This window comes from Nuphar pumila, chromosome 2 (assembly GCF_984573655.1).
Source record: "Nuphar pumila chromosome 2, dmNupPumi1.hap1.1, whole genome shotgun sequence".
Lineage (NCBI taxonomy): Eukaryota > Viridiplantae > Streptophyta > Magnoliopsida > Nymphaeales > Nymphaeaceae > Nuphar > Nuphar pumila.
Genome location: NC_143250.1, coordinates 131,696,121 through 131,714,999, shown reverse-complemented (window position 1 = coordinate 131,714,999; position 18,879 = coordinate 131,696,121). Strand labels below are relative to the sequence as shown.

The following is an 18,879-nucleotide window of genomic DNA, read 5'->3' as shown; positions in this document are numbered from 1 at the left end:
TGAACGAAATGAACAAAAAGAACGGAACGGAACATTGGTTCTGTTCATTCTGTAACAATTGTTTTAAGTCTCTCCAACCAGATGAGGGAAGCCCTTGTGGGCACCTCAAAGTTGTGCTCGCTTGTGGGTATAACTTGAAGAAAGCCAAAAATATGATCTTTTTATTCTGTAAAACATTTTGTACCTAGCTAAAGATTAGGAAAGAGACTCGAAGCTGGAGCACAACTCGATCAATTATCAACACAGTTAGGAGCTCCAACTCGGTCCATACACATCCCAGACCACCCCATTTCTTCCTAAGCCAAAGTTGGTGGAGCAATGCCATGGTCCAACCAATGCCTGTGAACGGGTCGGGCATTTGACCCATTAGATTTGGTCATTTAGGATGAATATATTGCACCAACCTCTCTCTCTCGTGCTTGTCATATGCTGAACCGGTCTGGTTCCCGCCAACCAATCACCATAATTCATGTCACCAAATTAACCAAGACTCGCAAGTGAGTCGGGTCCTGTCAAGCTACGGACAGGTCTTACAATGGTGGCCCATTGATTGATTTCGACGGTCAGGGGCGTGTGAATCTCGTGTAAAATTGCAGGACGGTGATCCATGAGGGTCAAAAGTCTCGTGTGTTTTAAACTTAAAGCAATGTTTTCTCCCATAGCACGCCAGCCCTACAACTATAAGATCATCCAGAGCCAGGGTTGCAAAGACAACGCTTGCTTTCTTTACAAGAGGGGAAAACGAAACGAATTCCCTTTTGTTGCATATCATTCGTGATAACGTATCTATTCCAAGGCAGAAAAAACTCTTTCGTACACTTATATGTGTGTGTGTCAGAGAGAGAGAGAGAGAGAGAGAGAGCAGCCATCATCCTTCTCTTTCTCTCTCATCCACCACCATCTGGATTTCATCCCTACCATTGAACGCCTAAGAAGTAAAAGCTACAAAAATGGCTTCCTTGGTGCTATCAGAATGCGGGTTGAGGCCCCTTCCTAAAGTTGCTCTTTACAGTAGAATCGATGCACCATTCAGGAAGCCATTAGCCTATGGTGGTGCCCTCCCCAAGTTGGGGTTCCATTTGAAGGGGAAAGAAGCCTCTATTTTTTCGAATGGCGTCTCCCCTAAATGCAGAGATTGGGGATTGAAGGTGAGTGTTCCTCTGAAAGTTTCTTCTGTTCCTGAAGGGGAGAAGGCCTCCTCTTTCAACCCCGCCGCGCCTCCACCGTTCACGTTGGGCGAGATCCGTGCTGCCATTCCCAAGCACTGCTGGTTGAAGGATCCATGGAGGTCTATGAGCTACGTCGTCCGCGACATCATCGCTGTCTTCGATTTGGCGGCAGCTGCAGCATACCTCAACAATTGGCTGGTCTGCCCCCTCTATTGGGCTGCTCAGCTGGGCTCTCTTTGTTCTTGGCCATGACTGGTAAACCCACATTTCTTCTCTTGCTTTTCTTTCTTTCTTTGTGATACACCCCCATCCCTCCCTTTTCTCTGTTTTTTTTTTCGATAAATAGCAGAATGATCATCAAATAACTAGCACCAACCTGATGCGTATGCCTTAGAAGCGAGGCGCGTTTCAACTTGAGGTGTGCGCTTCACATGAGTGAAATGTGTGTTTCAAGCCTGAAACGCTTCACTGCAACGCCTCAATACCTTGAGCGTGTGCTTCGCCTCTGAGACGTACGCTTCAGGTATTGAGGCGTACGCCTCTCACAACACTGATCATAACTGATCATAGTCGGTTCAAGCAAGTTCTAGATGGAAGTGAATATTCCCATACAGTCTGTTCATTGGATGACCAATTAATTGACAGAAGTTAACAGATAGCATATCATGATTTGAAATTTTGTAACAGCTTTGGATGAGTGCCTAGCTTTCATGCTTCTCCATTCTTTGTGTTGCTTTCCTTGATTTACCTTTGATTTCCTTTGTTTGCAGAGTAGATTCTAGCCTTATTTTCTTCACCAATGTCAAAGTTTAAAACAGTAAAATAACGAAAACCAAATTCTCATGAGAATTTGATTTTTTTTTTTGTTTTCTTATGTTTTTATCTACAAAAATAAGTACATTAAAAATTAAGAACAAAAAATATGTAAAAAAGGAACAAACTATAAAAATAAAATGACCTTTTCCCGAGAATTTTATCGAAAAAATGTAAACATTGGGATATTTTGGCAGTTTAAAACAACAGATAAAAGAGTGCATTTCTTCACAATATTTTGAAAAAAGTGCGATATTTGTCACTGCCCTTGGCTAAGATAGCCTATTAGCGCATCAGGAAAGCAATAGACCAGTGGCATCCAAGTGCAAACAACCGCCACCACCACCAGCAGAAGCAGCAGGAATCAGCACAAAGAGTAGTTTTATCGGCTTTCAAGTGTGGGCAGGATTAAGTGGCAACTAATGACGGTGAATTATGTCTTATGGCAGCAACCCCACTGAAACCCAAGTTATATTGGTGACAGGAAGCTAAAATAAGCATGCAAACCAGCAAGGTTTGAGAGTAGTTTTTGAGATTCCCTTACATCATGAAGAAATAAAAGCTGATGAAGAATTAAATTTTAGTCATCAACACAATAAATCATATCCAAACACAACAAACACCAAACAAATCATCTATAACTCATAGGAAACTATGAATACTTTTTTCTAGATTTATAAAACATTTGTGAATTCCACGTGTATCATAGACATATATAAGGTCTAAGAATGATTATCAAGCATGAAAATGGTACATTTATGCAACATATTATAGAGGTGTGTCTAAGCCCACAAATTCATTTTACAATGATACAATGAAGGCCATCATAAACCTTTCATTGTTCAATTTCAGCATCTTAATTCAGAGGAAGAATTCATTAATAAAATCATAATGAATTCAAGGTGATTCAACACAAATTCACAATGAACAGGAAATGCTGAGACTTTCTCCAAGCTTTATCAAGACAGAAATATGCAGTACCAAGCTCTTCATGAGGACAAACAACTTGAAGAGTAGCGAGTGAGAATGGGGCATTACCATATCATGCATGTGAAATGATATCATCAATGGTTCAGTGCTGCTTTGTTGATTTTTAACGTATTTATCATGTTGGTTGTTTAGTCTTGGCATCGGGCCTATAGACAAGTTTAGAAATCTAATCTACAATTTTTTAACAATGTATATTTATCATGTTGGCTGTTTATCCTTTATTGTATTCTTTTATGCGAGGAACTCAAGGATATTTGATGGGCTCATACATGAAGTTGAAAGTCTACACCCAAGGCTTCAATGTTAGAAGTCCCTATATGCAATCAATAGATCCCATGGCTTAGACATTTCTTGGATTGTGTCTCTTAGGATTGGGAAATCTTGAATGTCCTAGTCATCTACTATTTTGTTTCTTTGTTTACGATGTTGATCTGCTTTGTTTCTTTCAATGACCTTGCCACCATATTCTTCCAGAAGAATCTTAACATTGACATTCCTTCACCAATAAGATAGACTGAAACATATTTTTTCTCAAAGATCTGAAAAGGAACAAATTCCTATTGTAAATGCATATTTCATCAATTTCAAGAATCCAATTCTGAAAACAGAAAAAGAAAAAGGTAAAAGCTCATCTCCACATAAACAAAGTAAACGAACAAGTGAGATGAATAGTTTATAACAGCAATACTAGATGTACTTGGTCTCTCAGAACAAGCAATTATAGTTTGTGAACTCATTCGAGAATCAACCTATGTTCCCAAATATATACATTTCATTCATTAAAATATCAACAGTATCATAAATCCAAAATGTGCAAACTGAGAGTATAATAGTACGTGAGAGAGTATTATACTATGTGAACCACCCACTTGTAAACACCCCAAATTTTTCTCATTCATTCTCAGACAATCCCCCTCGTGCAGTGCCAACCCTGTTAGGTCAGTGTAGGAGTCAAACCCCGAGTCTGTTTCAGAAAATCACCACTTTACCCATTTCATTAAGAAAATTATCATTTTACTCCTAGGTCATCCCGGACCCCAGTCAGTGGGAGTCAACCAAGCTCATTGGTCAGTTCAAAACCGTTAGAATATCAGTCATCTCAAGCTCACCCGAGCTCACAATGAACAGACCATTTTCATTTCTGACAATTCCTGCCAAAATGGGATCATTTCTTCATAAATGAGTTCATTTATCACTCAAATCCAAGTCAATTATTTATGAGTCAGTCATTCGCAGTCAGTCATATTCTCCAGAGTCTAACTTGAGCTCACCAGGAGTTCAAGTGCTCCAGTTTTAGCCCGGAGCCCATTTTAGCCTGTTTCAGCTCTTTCAACTGAAATTGAGCTGAGTCTGATCGATTAAGCTAGTGTTCGAGCTTCAATTTTAGTTCATGTCAGTATTATTGATCTTTGTTTCAGCTCAAACCTAGCTCAGATTCGTAATTCACTTCACTCTAGTGACCATTCCGTACCATTTCTCTAAAAATGACAACTTTTTTTGAAAATTTAGTCAGAAAGGTCAGTTGAGTCAGTGTCTTGTCAGTCCAGTCGAGTTCTGAAACACTAAAACCCAGCTTAATCCAATTCATTTCAGTTTAATCCAGCTCACACCTCAATTTTTAGTGTCACTCTGGCCTGGTAGAGCCCGAAAACCATTTTTTGAACCATTTTGCAAATTTTATTAATTTTAACACTTTTTGAACTGGTACAAGTGTCAATAAGGATTTAATATCCAAATTTCTTCATTCAAGGTTAGCATTTTGCGTGGCATTTCATGTCATTTCTCATCATTTCTCAGCATTTCATAACATTTCTCAGCATTTCATTACATTTCATTTCATTTTCGAGGTCCAGAACTCCAGTTTTATAAATTTCAATCCAGATTGAGTTTTAAAAGTTTTCAGAAATCAATTTCAAACCCTGGGTTTCCAAAATTGACATTTTTACCCCCAGGAGTCTAAATTTGAAAATATTTTCTCAAGAAAAACAATCCGGATATCTTTCAAACTCAAATTTTCAAATTCTAAACTGGATTTGCTTCGCAACGGGGGTAAAGAACTTCAAATTCTGAGCTTATTTCAAAAACTGTCAAAAATAACCAAAAGTTTTCTGAAAATTTTTACAAAGTCATTTTTGCTTTTGTCACAAGTGGGACCCATTCTGAGTGGTGTCACACTGAAGCTTTTGGTCTTTATTTCAACATTTTTTTTTTAGAAATCGTGTGGGCCACTCCAATGTGGCGCCCACTCTGAAACCCTTTTGAAAAACAGTGTGGGCCCCACTCCAAGGTGGCGCCACATGTAAAAAAATAAAAATAAAAATAAAATTTTTTCCAGATTTTTTCTCTTTCCCTCTCTTTTTCCCTTTCCTTTCTTTCTTTTCCTTCTTTCCTTTTCACTTTTCTTCTTTATTTCCTTCTTTCCCTTCCTTCCTTTCTTCCTTCCCTCCTTTCCCCTTTGCTTTCCTTGCTCCCTTTCTATTTCCCCCAAAGCCATATGGCTGCAGCTCTCTCTTTCTCATTGGATTCTAGCGCTAAGTATCCTTGGTCATTAAGACCTAAGTTTGGATTTTGATTTTTTTTAACATCTCACGGCTGCCCTAATACACGCTCAGCCTCTCTCTCTCTCTCTCTCTCTCTCTCTCTCTCTTGGTTCCCCCTTGGCTCCAGCAGCAGCCCTCCTCACAAGGTGCAGCCTCCTCCACACCAGCTTCAACCTCCAAAGACGCCAACCTCTTGCTTCCTCCTTGCTACAGCTACCTTACCACGGTAGCTGCCATTTTCAAGGTAGCGCCTTCAACCTTCTATTGCAACACAGCAGCAGCAATCACACGGTGGCTACCATCTTCTCCAACAGTGCAGTCTTCCTTCCACCATCTTCAAGTTTTGAAGGACCACCTCCAGCAAACACCATCGATCCCCTTTAGCCGAGGTTGTGTCTCTCCTAGCTGCAGCAAAGATACCAAGGTGAGACCCCTTTGGCTCATTGAAAATTTTCATTTGTTTGTTTTGGTTACGATAGAGCCATCGAGTGAGCTACTTCATTCGCTCCATGGATGAAGTTTCTCACTTCAATGACTGACATAAAAACAAATATAAATCATGCCCCCTTGCTGGTTTTGTTTTTATTTTTATTTTTCATTCTCAAGTATTGCATTTAACTCCGCCTGTGTATAACTGTTTAGTTATACACTGCCGGTCCCAAGCCCGGATAAAGGAGGAGGGTTGCGGTAAGCCTGTGACAGCCAGCATAAAAACTTTGTCATATCCTATGAAAATGAACCAATATGAGAATTTCGTTGGGGCGTTCCCTACTGAGCGACGCGCTGTACTCTCTAGGCCCGGAGGCAGTGATAAATGGGCAAGGGTTGCTAGGTCATCGCCCAGAAGCGACGCGTCACACCGGCGCCCGGGTGTGGTGTCAAATAGGCAAGGGTTCCCTCACTTTGTTGGATGGGTGGGGGTAAAGAAGTTAGTCCAAGACCATAAAATTAGGTTAGCCACTTGGAACATAGGGTCTTTAAATGGTAAGTTGGTAGAGTTAGTAGATGTTATGTGTAGGAGAAAGATTAATATTTTATGTCTTCAAGAGACCAAATGGGTAGGTGAGAAAGCTAAAGTGATAGAACCTTGGGGATATAAGATTTGGTATACAGGAATAAATAGGAATAGGAATGGAGTAGGGATTGTTATGAGTCGTCAGTTTATAGATAATGTAGTTGAGGTTCGTAGGAAGGGTGATAGAATTTTACTTATTAAATTAGTATTAGGTACGGATATTATTAATATTATTAGTGTTTATGCACCTCAAGTAGGTTTAGATGATTCCATTAAGCATCAATTTTGGGAAGATTTAGATGGAGTAGTACAAGGGATATCTTATGGAGAAAAGCTTTTCATCGGCGGTGACCTTAATGGACATGTAGGCATTAGTAGGGATGGATTTGAGAGTATACATGGAGGCTATGGTATAGGAGAAAGAAATGAAAGTGGAGAAAGGATTTTAGATTTTTGTTTGTCCTATGATATGATCTTAGCAAACACTTGGTTTAGGAAGAGGGAGTCTCACCTAATAACATTTAAAAGTGGGGTTAATACGAGTCAGATAGATTTTTTCCTACTTAGAAAGAGAGATAGGGGTTGTTGCATCGATTGTAAGGTTATACCGGGAGAAAGTGTAGCTACACAACATAGAGTCTTAATTTTAGATCTTAGAATTAGACAATGCCTCAAAAGGGATAGACATAAGATAGATCCTAGAATTAAGTGGTGGGCACTAAAAGGAGCTAAACAAGGAATGTTTGTAGAACAGGTAGTTAAGGAAGTTGATTGGTGTCTCGAGGAGGATTCAGAATCAATGTGGAATAAGATAGCGGGTGGCATGAGAAAAGTGGCTAAGGAGGTATTGGGTGAGTCTAAAGGCGGTGCACCACTAGGTAAGGATACATCATGGTGGAACGAGGATGTCAAAGTAGCTATTAAGGTTAAAAGAGAGTGTTATAGAAATCTAAGTAAGAGTCGTGATAATGAGAATTTGGAGAAGTATATGATAGCAAAGAAGGAAGCTAAAAAAGTTGTTCGAAACGCGAGGGCTAAGGTATATAAGGAGGTTTATGACAAGTTGGATACCAAAGAAGGCGAGAAGGATATTTATAGGCTTGCAAAGATGAGAGATAGGAAATCGAAGGATTTGGGTATGGTTACATGTATCAAAGATGAAACACAAAGGGTTTTAATCAAAGATGAGGAGATTAAGGAGAGATGGAAAGATTATTTTGATAAGCTATTTAATGATAGTCATGCTCAAGATCTTGGAGACATCTCCATTCCTTTTCATGAGATAAATCGTGACTTCATGCGCAAGATTCAAAAGAAAGAAATTGCAGAGGCTTTGAAGAAAATGAAATCAAGAAGGGCAGTTGGCCCAGATGGTATACCTATCGAGGCTTGGAAATGCTTGGGAGAGAAAGGTTTAGAATGGTTGACAAATCTTTTTAACTTGATTTGGCGAACAAATAAGATGCCTAATGAGTGGAGGAAGAGTACTTTGGTGCCTTTATATAAGAATAAGGGTGATATACAAGATTGCACAAACTATCGTGGTATAAAACTCATGAGTCATACTATGAAACTTTGGGAGAGGGTGATTGAGTCTAGGTTGAGGAAGGTTGTCATGATATCGAAGAATCAGTTTGGTTTTATGCCTGGAAGATCAACTATGGAAGCTATACATCTTCTTAGACAACTTATTGAAAGATATAGAGAGAGGAACAAAGATTTGCATATGGTTTTCATTGATTTAGAAAAGGCATACGATAGAGTACCTAGGGACGTTCTTTGGTGGACAATGATGAAGAAAGGTGTTTCTCTCAAGTACATTAGTATAATTAAAGATATGTATGAAGGAGTAGTAACCAATGTCCGCACTTGTGGAGGGGTGACAACCAATTTTCCGATAACGGTTGGGTTACATCAAGGATCTGCTTTAAGCCCTTTCCTATTTGCGATAGTGATGGATGAACTTACGAGATCAATTCAAGAAAATGTACCGTGGTGTATGTTGTTTGCTGATGATATTGTTTTGATTGATGAGTCTAGAGCTGGGGTTAATGCTAAGTTAGAATTATGGAGACAGACATTGGAAGCTAGAGGTTTTAAGTTGAGTAAGAGTAAGACGGAATATATGGAATGTCGGTTTAGTAAGCAACGAAGTAGTGATGGGAGTGTAGTGAAGCTCGGTGAGCAAGAAATACCGGTGAATGATTATTTCAAATATTTGGGATCCATCATTCAAAAGTATGGAGAAATTGATGGGGATGTAAATCATAGGATAAAGGTTGGGTGGATGAAATGGAAAAGTGCAACTGGAGTGCTGTGCGATCGTAGAATGCCATTGCGGTTGAAGGGAAAGTTTTATAGGACGACTATTAGACCCGCTTTACTATATGGTTCGGAATGTTGGGCTGCCAAGAGACATCATATTCAAAAAATGAGTGTAGCTGAGATGCGGATGCTTAGATGGATGTGTGGAAATACAATAAAAGATAAGATTCGGAACGAGGAGATACGTAAGAAGGTAGGTGTTGCACCCATTGAAAATAAGATGCGAGAGAATCGTTTACGGTGGTTTGGACATATTCGGCGAAGGCCTAATGATGCTCCAGTTAGAAGGTTGGAGAAATGAGAAAATATATTAGTTAAAAGAGGTCGGGGTAGGCCTAGGAAGACTTGGATGGAGATGATAGGAAAAGATATGAATGCTTTGAACCTCACCGAGGACATGGCATTGGATAGAAATGATTGGAGGAAAAGGATTCATGTGGAAGACCCCAAATGAATTTCTTTTTTGGTTCATATCGCTGACCCCAATGGTTTTGGGATGAAGGCGTAGTTGTTGTTGTTGTTGTTGTATTCTCAAGTATTGCATTTAGTATAATTTGTTATTTCATAACACTCAATATTGCTTTCATTAGTGTCTAACTTAGGATTTCATTTTTATGTAAAGTCCATTCAATATTTCATGTTCAATCTTTCGTTTATAAATATTGGAATTTTTATGGTGGATGCTTGTGTTTAATATTTGTTTCTCTGAAAAAATATGGATTAATTTAGGTTTTGAAACTCCATTAAATAAATCCAAAACCGAGTTGGGTTTTGAACCCTCCAGAAATTCCAATTTCTGTTTTAGAAGACAAGAGCATCTGAGATCTCCTAGATGGATGATCCAAAATTTTCTCAAAAAATTACAGTGAGTCCCTTTTAGAGTTTACTGTTTCCCAGTAAATTTTAGATTTTTTTTATTGAGATTTAGCCTCTGCTAAAAATCATTTTTTTAGTGAGATTTAGCCTTTGGGAAAATCTCACTTTTTCCTTGTCAAGGTTTAGACCGACCCTAACCTACTGCGTACGTTCAACCCATAGGCTGCCTGTCAAAACTTCCAACATGAAAGTTATTCCTAACCCTTCCCACTGTCTTTTCCCAAAATTTGAGAATTTTTAGAATAACCTAGGTATTTTTCCGAAAATTATCTTCCCTATCTGTCAGATTCCAATGTTTGAGAATTTCAGAGATCCGGGTCTCTGATAATCGTGTGCTTATTTCCAAACCATAACCCGAACAGTGTTGCGTTTCAGGCTTGAAACGCACGCTTCACTCATGTGAAGCGCACGCCTCAAGTTGAAACGCACCTCGCTTCTAAGGCGTACGCATCAGGTTGGTGCTAGTTATTTGATGATCATTCTGCTATTTATCGAAAAAAAAAAAAACAGAGAAAAGGGAGGGATGGGGGCGTATCACAAAGAAAGAAAGAAAAGCAAGAGAAGAAATGTGGGTTTACCAGTCATGGCCAAGAACAAAGAGAGCCCAGAACATGGTGCCCTGAGCAGCCCAATAGAGGGGGCAGACCAGCCAATTGTTGAGGTATGCTGCAACTGCCGTCAAACCGAAGACAGCGACGACGTAGCTCATAGACCTCCATGGATCCTTCAACCAACAGTGCTTGGGAATGGCAGCACGGATCTCGCCCAATGTGAACGGTGGAGGCGCGGCGGGGTTGAAAGAGGAGGCCTTCTCCCCTTCAGGAACAAAAGAAACTTTCAGAGGAGCACTCACCTTCAATCCCCAATCTCTGCATTTAGGGGAGACGCCATTCGAAAAAATAGAGGCTTCTTTCCCCTTCAAATGGAACCCCAACTTGGGGAGGGCACCACCATAGGCTAATGGCTTCCTAAATGGTGCATCGATTCTACTGTACAGAGCAACTTTAGGAAGGGGCCTCAACCCACATTCTGATAGCACCAAGGAAGCCATTTTTGTAGCTTTTACTTCTTAGGCGTTCAATGGTAGGGATGAAATCCAGATGGTGGTGGATGAGAGAGAAAGAGAAGTCTCTCTCTCTCTCTCTCTCTCTCTCTCTCTCTCTCTCTCTCTCTCTCTCTCTCTCTCTCTCTCTCTACCACACACATACATATAAGTGTACGGAAGAGTTTTTTCTGCCTTGGAATAGATACGTTATCACGAATGATATGCAGCAAAAGGGAATTCGTTTTGTTTTCCCCTCTTGTAAAGAAAGCAAGTGTTGTCTTTGCAACCCTGGCTCTGGATGATCTTATAGTTGTAGGGCTGGCGTGCGATGGGAGAAAACACTGCTTTAAGTTTAAAACACACGAGACTTTTGACCCTCACGGATCACCGTCCTGCAAATTTACACGAGATTCACACGCCCCTGACCGTCGGAATCAATCAATGGGCCACCATTGGAAGACCTGTCCGTAGCTTGACAGGACCCGACTCACTTGCGAGTCTTGGTTAATTTGGTGACAGGAATTATGGTGATTGGTCGGCGGGAACCAGACCGGTTCAGCATATGACAAGCACGAGAGAGAGAGAGGTTGGTGCAATATATTCATCCTAAATGACCAAATCTAATGGGTCAAATGCCCGACCCGTTCACAGGCATTGGTTGGACCATGGCATTGCTCCACCAACTTTGGCTCAGGAAGAAATGGGGTGGTCTGGGATGTGTATGGACCGAGTTGGAGCTCCTAACTGTGTTGATAATTGATCGAGTTGTGCTCTAGCTTCGAGTCTCTTTCCTAATCTTTAGCTAGGTACAAAATGTTTTACAGAATAAAAAGATCATATTTTTGGCTTTCTTCAAGTTATACCCACAAGCAAGCACAACTTTGAGGTGCCCACAAGGGCATCCCTCATCTGGTTGGAGAGACTTAAAACAGTTGTTACAGAACGAACAAAACCAATGTTCTGTTCTGTTCTTTTTGTTCATTTCGTTCAACCCTGAACAAGCCATCAAACATACCCTAATTGATCTTGTGAGGACACAATTTATTTTATATTGTGGTTTATTAGTAGTTTTTATTTAAAAATTTTATTATTTTATTAATATTATATATTTTATTATTTTGATCATGAAGCTTACGCTTCAACGCCTCGAGGCTTACGCCTCGCTTCGCCTCATCGCATTTAACAACCTTGAACCTGAATCCTAAAACTGTAAAAAGAGGAAATCTTCCTCTGTTTGTCAGAGACATTTTCCCAGAATTTCAGCCATTTTCTTATTTGTTTGCTATTTTTCCCATAATTTTTCCCGAAACCTGTCCGTCTGCCCTAAGTCCTAGAGTCGTCGGATTCCGATCCGACTTGTCGGAGCTGTCCAGCTCCAACCATAGGTCAAAACCAGAATCTGTAAGAGGCAAAAATTTGTGCCTTACTGTCCTCTGTCACCCCATAAAATTTGGGAAATTTTTATGGAAGTTTAGTACCCGAAATCCAATTTAGAATCAGCATTTTAGGCAAAATCTTGATTTTTTAGGATTTTTAGCTATTTTCCATATTAAAAAATAACAAAATAATAGATTTTCGAGCTTCATTCTGTTTTTAGGGTTAGTCTAGGTATTCATGCCAAATTTGGCACAATTCCAAGTTCATTTGCTTTGTATGTTAGTTTACTTTTAAATTAAAAAGCGAAAATCAGGTGAAAATCGAGTCAAATTTGTTATTTTGTGATATTTTCGCCATTTTAGGGTTTTTATCACGTAAATAAGCATATAGAATCATATTAGGATTAATTTCAATGTCATTTTCATTTCACATTTCCCATTTTTGCAAAATTTATTTCAGAAAACCCCAGTTTCAAGGCCATAGTCTTGTTATTAGGGGCATTTTGGTCATTTTGACATAAATTTTGAAATTTCAAACTTCAATTTTCCAAATTTTCATGCATATCATCATATTTCATCATATTATGTTTGATTTTCAAATTTTAAAAATTTACAAAAAATCTTTCAGAAAACCCTGATTTCAAGGTCATCAAGGGCATTTTGGTTATTTTGACCCAATTTCGAATTTCCAAGTTTATTTTCAAAATTTATTCCTTATTTCTCATGTTTATATCAAGGGGGGTATGAATTTGGGTTTATATCTGAATAATAACTGATAATTTCCAATATTTTCGGATAAATTCAAATAAACCTACATTTATGTGCTAACAATGTTTTCTAGTTTTGCAGAAACATCCAAGAAGAAGACTTTTATTTTCTTTTATTTTAATTCAATGTAATATCAAATTGTAATAATTTGAAATAATAGTTACTTTTCAGCTTAGAATAGGATTGCATTGCATATAGTTTAATTTCTGAAAAATACAATATCTGATGTATGATGCATATGCACATTTTTCAAATCACTATGATTGACACGAATGCACGTGCACAAGCTCTTAGGGAGTTCACGAATTTGGTGGGATTCGTATTCATGAACATAGTCAGAATACGAAGAAAACCAAGATTTGTGATCTTCGTATTAGCCACATTCAGCCTACACTCTTAGGCTAACTTCAAAAATGCACTGCATTTCTCAAAAACTCAAAAGGGTTTTCTCAACTCCTCAAAGAATTATCTTTCAAATTCATATTCATTCATTCAATTTGCATCATTTTCAAAATCATGTTCCAATTCTATTTCAGAAAAATCAATTTTCCCAAAAATTTTCAAGTCTTTCTCAGGAATTGATTTTCTCAGAACTTTGAATTTTCAAATGAGATTTCCAAGTATTTTCCAAGTTCAAATCATGATTTTCCAAGATTTCCACATTGTCAATTAAATTTTCAAATCCCAAAATCGATTTTCCCAAAGTTCAAGTTTTCCTGAGAATTCATTTTCCAATGCAAATTTCTAATTTCCAATGAAATTCAATGATTTTTCCAGGAATTCCATTTTCAAGCACTTTTCCAATCATTTTCCAAGCATATTTCAACTTTCCAAACAAACATCATATTTCTCAAACTTAAATTTTTTTCAAAATTCCATAGCACATGCCTGATTCTTTGTGCATTCTAGGAAAATAGAGCATGATTTAAATATTTGAGTCAAGTTAAAGCGCACAATTGATCCTTGATTCGATTACTCCTAGTAAAGGCGCTAGGAATGGTTGAACCTCGTACCGACAGGCGGATCCCATTCCACGAAATTTTTCAGCAAATTTTCAAAAACGAAGGCGAGTAATTTTCAAAACCATTTTCAAAACTTTGGTCGAGTTTGACTCGCAGAATCGTTTCTCTCACTCTTGCAGAGAGAGGGGGGAAATTTTGCGATGATAACACCACCCAAGGCCTAAAAAGTGTATATCCCTCCAACATAAAAAAAATGAATATACTAAGAAAAAGTACAAAATCAGGAATAGTATCGTGGCAAAACAAATGCAGCATCTCCACGAATATCGTATAGTCGTTCTTTCACGCACCTCTAGTTGTTGCACCCATATAATACAACAAATCATCAATTTTGCTAATCATTCTACATTGCAATTATAAAACTTATATAACATGTAATAAAATCATGCAATATACTTATATAAAATCATAAAATATACTTACTGTGTAGCCAATCATTCCACACTTGAGTCGTTATTACATCTCTCAGGTCCTTGTTGCAACCACGAGTAACTATTATTGTGGAATTTTCTTCCTCAGATTCAGGAACCAACGTATTTTCATTATTGTCAATTGTAAATTGTTCGGCATATGGGTTATTTTTTAATATAAAATTATGTATTATGCATGCCACATGAACAAATTTAACTTGAGTAGGAACTCGATATTTTATTTGGCACTTTAAAATTAGAAACAGTGCTTTAAGCAAACCAAAAACATGTTCAAATGTTGTTCAAAATGAGGAGTGTCTATGGTTGTATAACTTTGTTGCTTTTTCAATTGGTTTTGCACCAGGTGCATTAAATTCTGACAAGTGGTAGCGATATCCTTTGTGTGGAGTAAAAAACCCAACAATATTTGGGTATCCAAAATCTGCAAGATAATATTTGCCCTACATACACATGTTTGGTTTATGAAGTAAATAAAAATATTTGCCTATGTACAATAATCAATGTAATGCATGCACATGATAGTTATTTACTTACCTCTGGGTATTACTAGAGGTTGGTCATGATCATCAAGTGCACTATACAATACTTTTGCATCGGTTGCACTTCCTTCTCACCCAGCAAGCACGTAGTGAAATCGCATGTCAAACCCCACCATAGCGAGGACATTTTGTGACAACCACCTTTTTTCTATTTTGAAACCTCATTTGTTCTCACCTTGATACGTTTATAGGAATATATGTTCCATCTATAGCCCCCAAGCAATCCTATTATAAAAAATAAAGGTAAGTCAATATATATAAATATATATATTACAAGTATGGAATCTCAATTACCTTCAAATATGGGTAGAATATCGGTTCTCCCACAATTTTTGTTGGGGTGTCATTCTGTGTTGACCTATATAACGATGACCAATGCTAAGTATTGTGTTTAAAACCAAATTAAAGTACTTGCTAATTGTTTGTCCTAAGTGTTGGAACAGATATTGCAATGCCCTATTTCGCTCATTGTGATCAATTGTTAATAAAAAAACTGCAACTTGTTCTTCAAGACCTACATCACGGGCATCTTGCAATAATCCACTTCTGCGAAGAGCTTCACATATATATATTACAAGTATGGAATCTCGATTACCTTCAAATATGGGTAGAATATCGGTTCTCCCACAATTTTTTATGGGGTATCATTATTGTGTTGACCTATATAACGATGACCAATGCTAAGTATTGTGTTTAAAATCAAATTAAAGTACTTGCTAATTGTTTGTCCTGAGTGTTGGAACAGATATTGCAATGCTCTATTTCGCTCATTGTGACCAATTGTTAATAAAAAAACTGCAACTTGTTCTTTAAGACCTACATCACGGGCATCTTGCAATAATCCACTTCTGCGAAGAGCTTCACATAATGCGATGTAAGCGTCTTTTTCATGTGTTAAAGGTAAAAACAGTTGCGATGATGACCCAACATGCAATCACACACGAAATCATGATTGTTATGTATAGAATCATGAACTATTGCACTACGCAACCTTCTCAAACTACGTAACGAAAGGATCAACATCACCATGATGAGTAAGTAAATAAGTTCTTGATTAATGTTCATTATATTTCTGTAAATACAAATAAAATAATTGAGGTTTTAACATTAATAACATGCACAAAATTTAAGAAGTATATATGAATAACATTCAACATTATGAACATTTAACATGATTGAATAAACATGTATATCATGACAAAAATCAATTAAGAATAACATGGTTGCAATAAATATGTATATTGAATATGTAACAATATTATAACATGCAACATTTTAATGGAGAAACATTTAATAAAATGATCAATATCAAAAAATCAACATAAGTGTTGACTTGTGCAAATGAATACCTAAACATTGGGTGATAATTTGAAATTCAACCAATCAACCCGACATTCTGGATCCATATTCTGGAACAAAGTTGTGTTTCCAAGGACTATCATTAAGTCCAATGCCCTCACACGTGTGTTCACAGTAATCTCACCATTATTGAACATTTTTTCAATATAGCATTACATGATTTGATCATCGTGCAGGGAGATTGATCGCTAATAGTCTTCACATACTCATAAATGTTGCCTAGCATTTCCACGATTTGATCAACACTACGGACTTTGCGCTTTTGGGTCAGAAAATTTATGGAGGAAATCGGGTTTTGTGGCATGTTGAAAATTGTTAGCTTGTGGGCTATTCAGGGGTGTTTCATCACCTGAAACTTTTGTTGATGAGTTCAATTCCTCCAGATCGAGATCGACGAAAGATGGTGGTGGTGGTTGTACTTCTGATTGAATAGGCCTATAACTGCCTATAGCAGTTGATTCACTATAAATTTCCACAGCCTGTTCAAAATATTGCCATTTTTTGGGTTTTTGATAATTCTTCCATGTTTGTTTTTTCCTAACACACTCGATCTATATTTTTGTATCTGCCAAAGGCATCCTCAGTTCAGTGTCGCATCCAAAGCCCGATGTGTGTAAGATTTTGTTCATTACTGTCAAGTTGGGTCTGGCACGCTTCAACTTTTTTTTTATTTTTTCTAAGGTAATTTCGACCCCAAATTTCTCCTTCATCTGACTTTCCACCACCCTCATGGCCTTCTCTTTCAATCTCCCAGGTATTCTAGACTGCTCTATTATGCAGTCAAATAAGAAGTCCACCTGGGGTATACTCTGTTGCATTTTCCCAGTCTGACTAGGTTGTACTTCTTGTACCTCACTCATTACATCTGTCATTCTGGATTCTAATAAACATACAAAAAAGGGATATATTACATGCTAAGAAAAAACATTCTTACTTAAAAAAGCGAATCAACGCACATAATCAATTAGATTTCAACAAAATAAAATTCAGACTTAATACGCAACTTCAACGACTCAATTCTGATTCCAACGAACAAGAAACAATTTCAACACATGAACATAATCAATCAAGCACACAGAAATCGATAGATCGAGCATAACATTCGACAATCGTGATCGACCTGTCCTAAACAGTTAAGGTTTCTATATGGATACACCTGTCCTAAACAAATAAGAGCTAATGCATGTAAACTAGGGAACAAGGCGATTGAGAGTGTGTGAGAGTGTCGAACACAACCAATAAGAAGGAAAATATAGCAGCAAAAAGACTTTTATCTAGCAACCATTTATACGTGAAATCACAACAAAACAAGTGAGATTCCTGGTTGAGGAATTCTGTCAAACACTTGGTGTGCAGATTCAGAAAATCAATTCAATTAGCACAACCATGAAAGATCAACCATACATACAACATGCTTAAGGGGAATCAAACATCACTGAACTAGATTAGGGGTTTTAAATAGTTTTTTTTAACAAACTCAGGTCCAGCCACCGATTCAAAACCAAAGAAAAAAAAATAGGAAACAGCAGACATGTTGGAAAAACAGGGAGGGGATTAGGGAGAGCCTCAAATCGAAATCGGTTCATGCTATGAGGGGGTTCGGCCCTTGGAAAGGGGTCGTCAGCTCCGGGGTCCACGCACTGGCCGACTGGTTCCTCTTCAGCAGCATAGAACTCAGCACGCAGGTCGTCCAACACGATGGAGGAACCCGGCCGCTTCTCGATGGTGTCCGCCCGTTGAGGGTAGCATCAGACGAGCGAAAATGAGGTGGGGAAAGAGGGTCGATCACCTCTCACGCACGCTCTTCACAATGGGATTCATGGCAGCAACAACAACAACATCCCCTCCCCTCTTCACATTCTTTTCTTTTAAAGCAGCAAAAGAGGGAGGAAGAGAGATTTCAAACGTCTCTCTTTTCATTTTTTCAGGCACCACCCAACGCACCCAAAAGAAAAAATTACAAAAGAAAACTAAAAATCGAAGAAAAAATCACGAGAGAGAGAGAGTACCTCAGTAAGAAAGAGATGAATGGGACCGAAAATCGACGTCCGGAGGAGAAGTAATGATCGCTCACAGAGGGTGAATAGGGCTTCTTGCTCTACACGCTTTCGTCTCCTCAACCCTACTTCATTTTTAGCGCATCCATCGATGCACAGTTTTTTTTTCGTCCCCTCCGTTCCGGTTCAGTTTGTAACAGGAGGGAGGTGGATCGACAATTACACTGCATATTGGACGCGGCGGACGCCCGAAACACCGTCCACCGCATCCAATGTTTGTTACAAAAAGCGTTCTGAACGTCTTTTTGATCCCGTGCGACGCACGGGACGAGCCATGCTTAGAGAGAGAGAGAGTGCCCGAGCAAGAAACTCCCAAGGAAACTGACTTGTACTGAATCAGAAAACCATGTCCTTTTGATGTTCGAAACTGTATGGCCCCATGCAAGCTAGAGTTCAAGGCAAGTACATGTCTACTCTAAGCCAAGTAGCGTTTGACTGGCTTTTGGTGAGGTTTACTACCAGCCTAATTTGAACCATAAGCCTGTAAAACGTCTCTCTGTTTCCAAATGAGGGTCAAAGAGTTTGCCCAAGAAGACCCATATTAGGGATCTCTC

At 38.4% G+C, this 18,879-nt stretch overlaps 2 pseudogenes; one reads left to right on the top strand and one right to left on the bottom strand.

Annotated features, from left to right (window-relative positions):
* Positions 1 to 950: 950 nt before the first annotated feature.
* LOC149847126 (temperature-sensitive sn-2 acyl-lipid omega-3 desaturase (ferredoxin), chloroplastic pseudogene) lies at positions 951 to 1,421 on the top strand (annotated as a pseudogene).
* An 8,881-nt stretch (positions 1,422 to 10,302) lies between these two features.
* On the bottom strand, positions 10,303 to 10,779 carry LOC149847125 (temperature-sensitive sn-2 acyl-lipid omega-3 desaturase (ferredoxin), chloroplastic pseudogene; annotated as a pseudogene).
* Between the last annotated feature and the right edge of the window lie 8,100 nt (positions 10,780 to 18,879).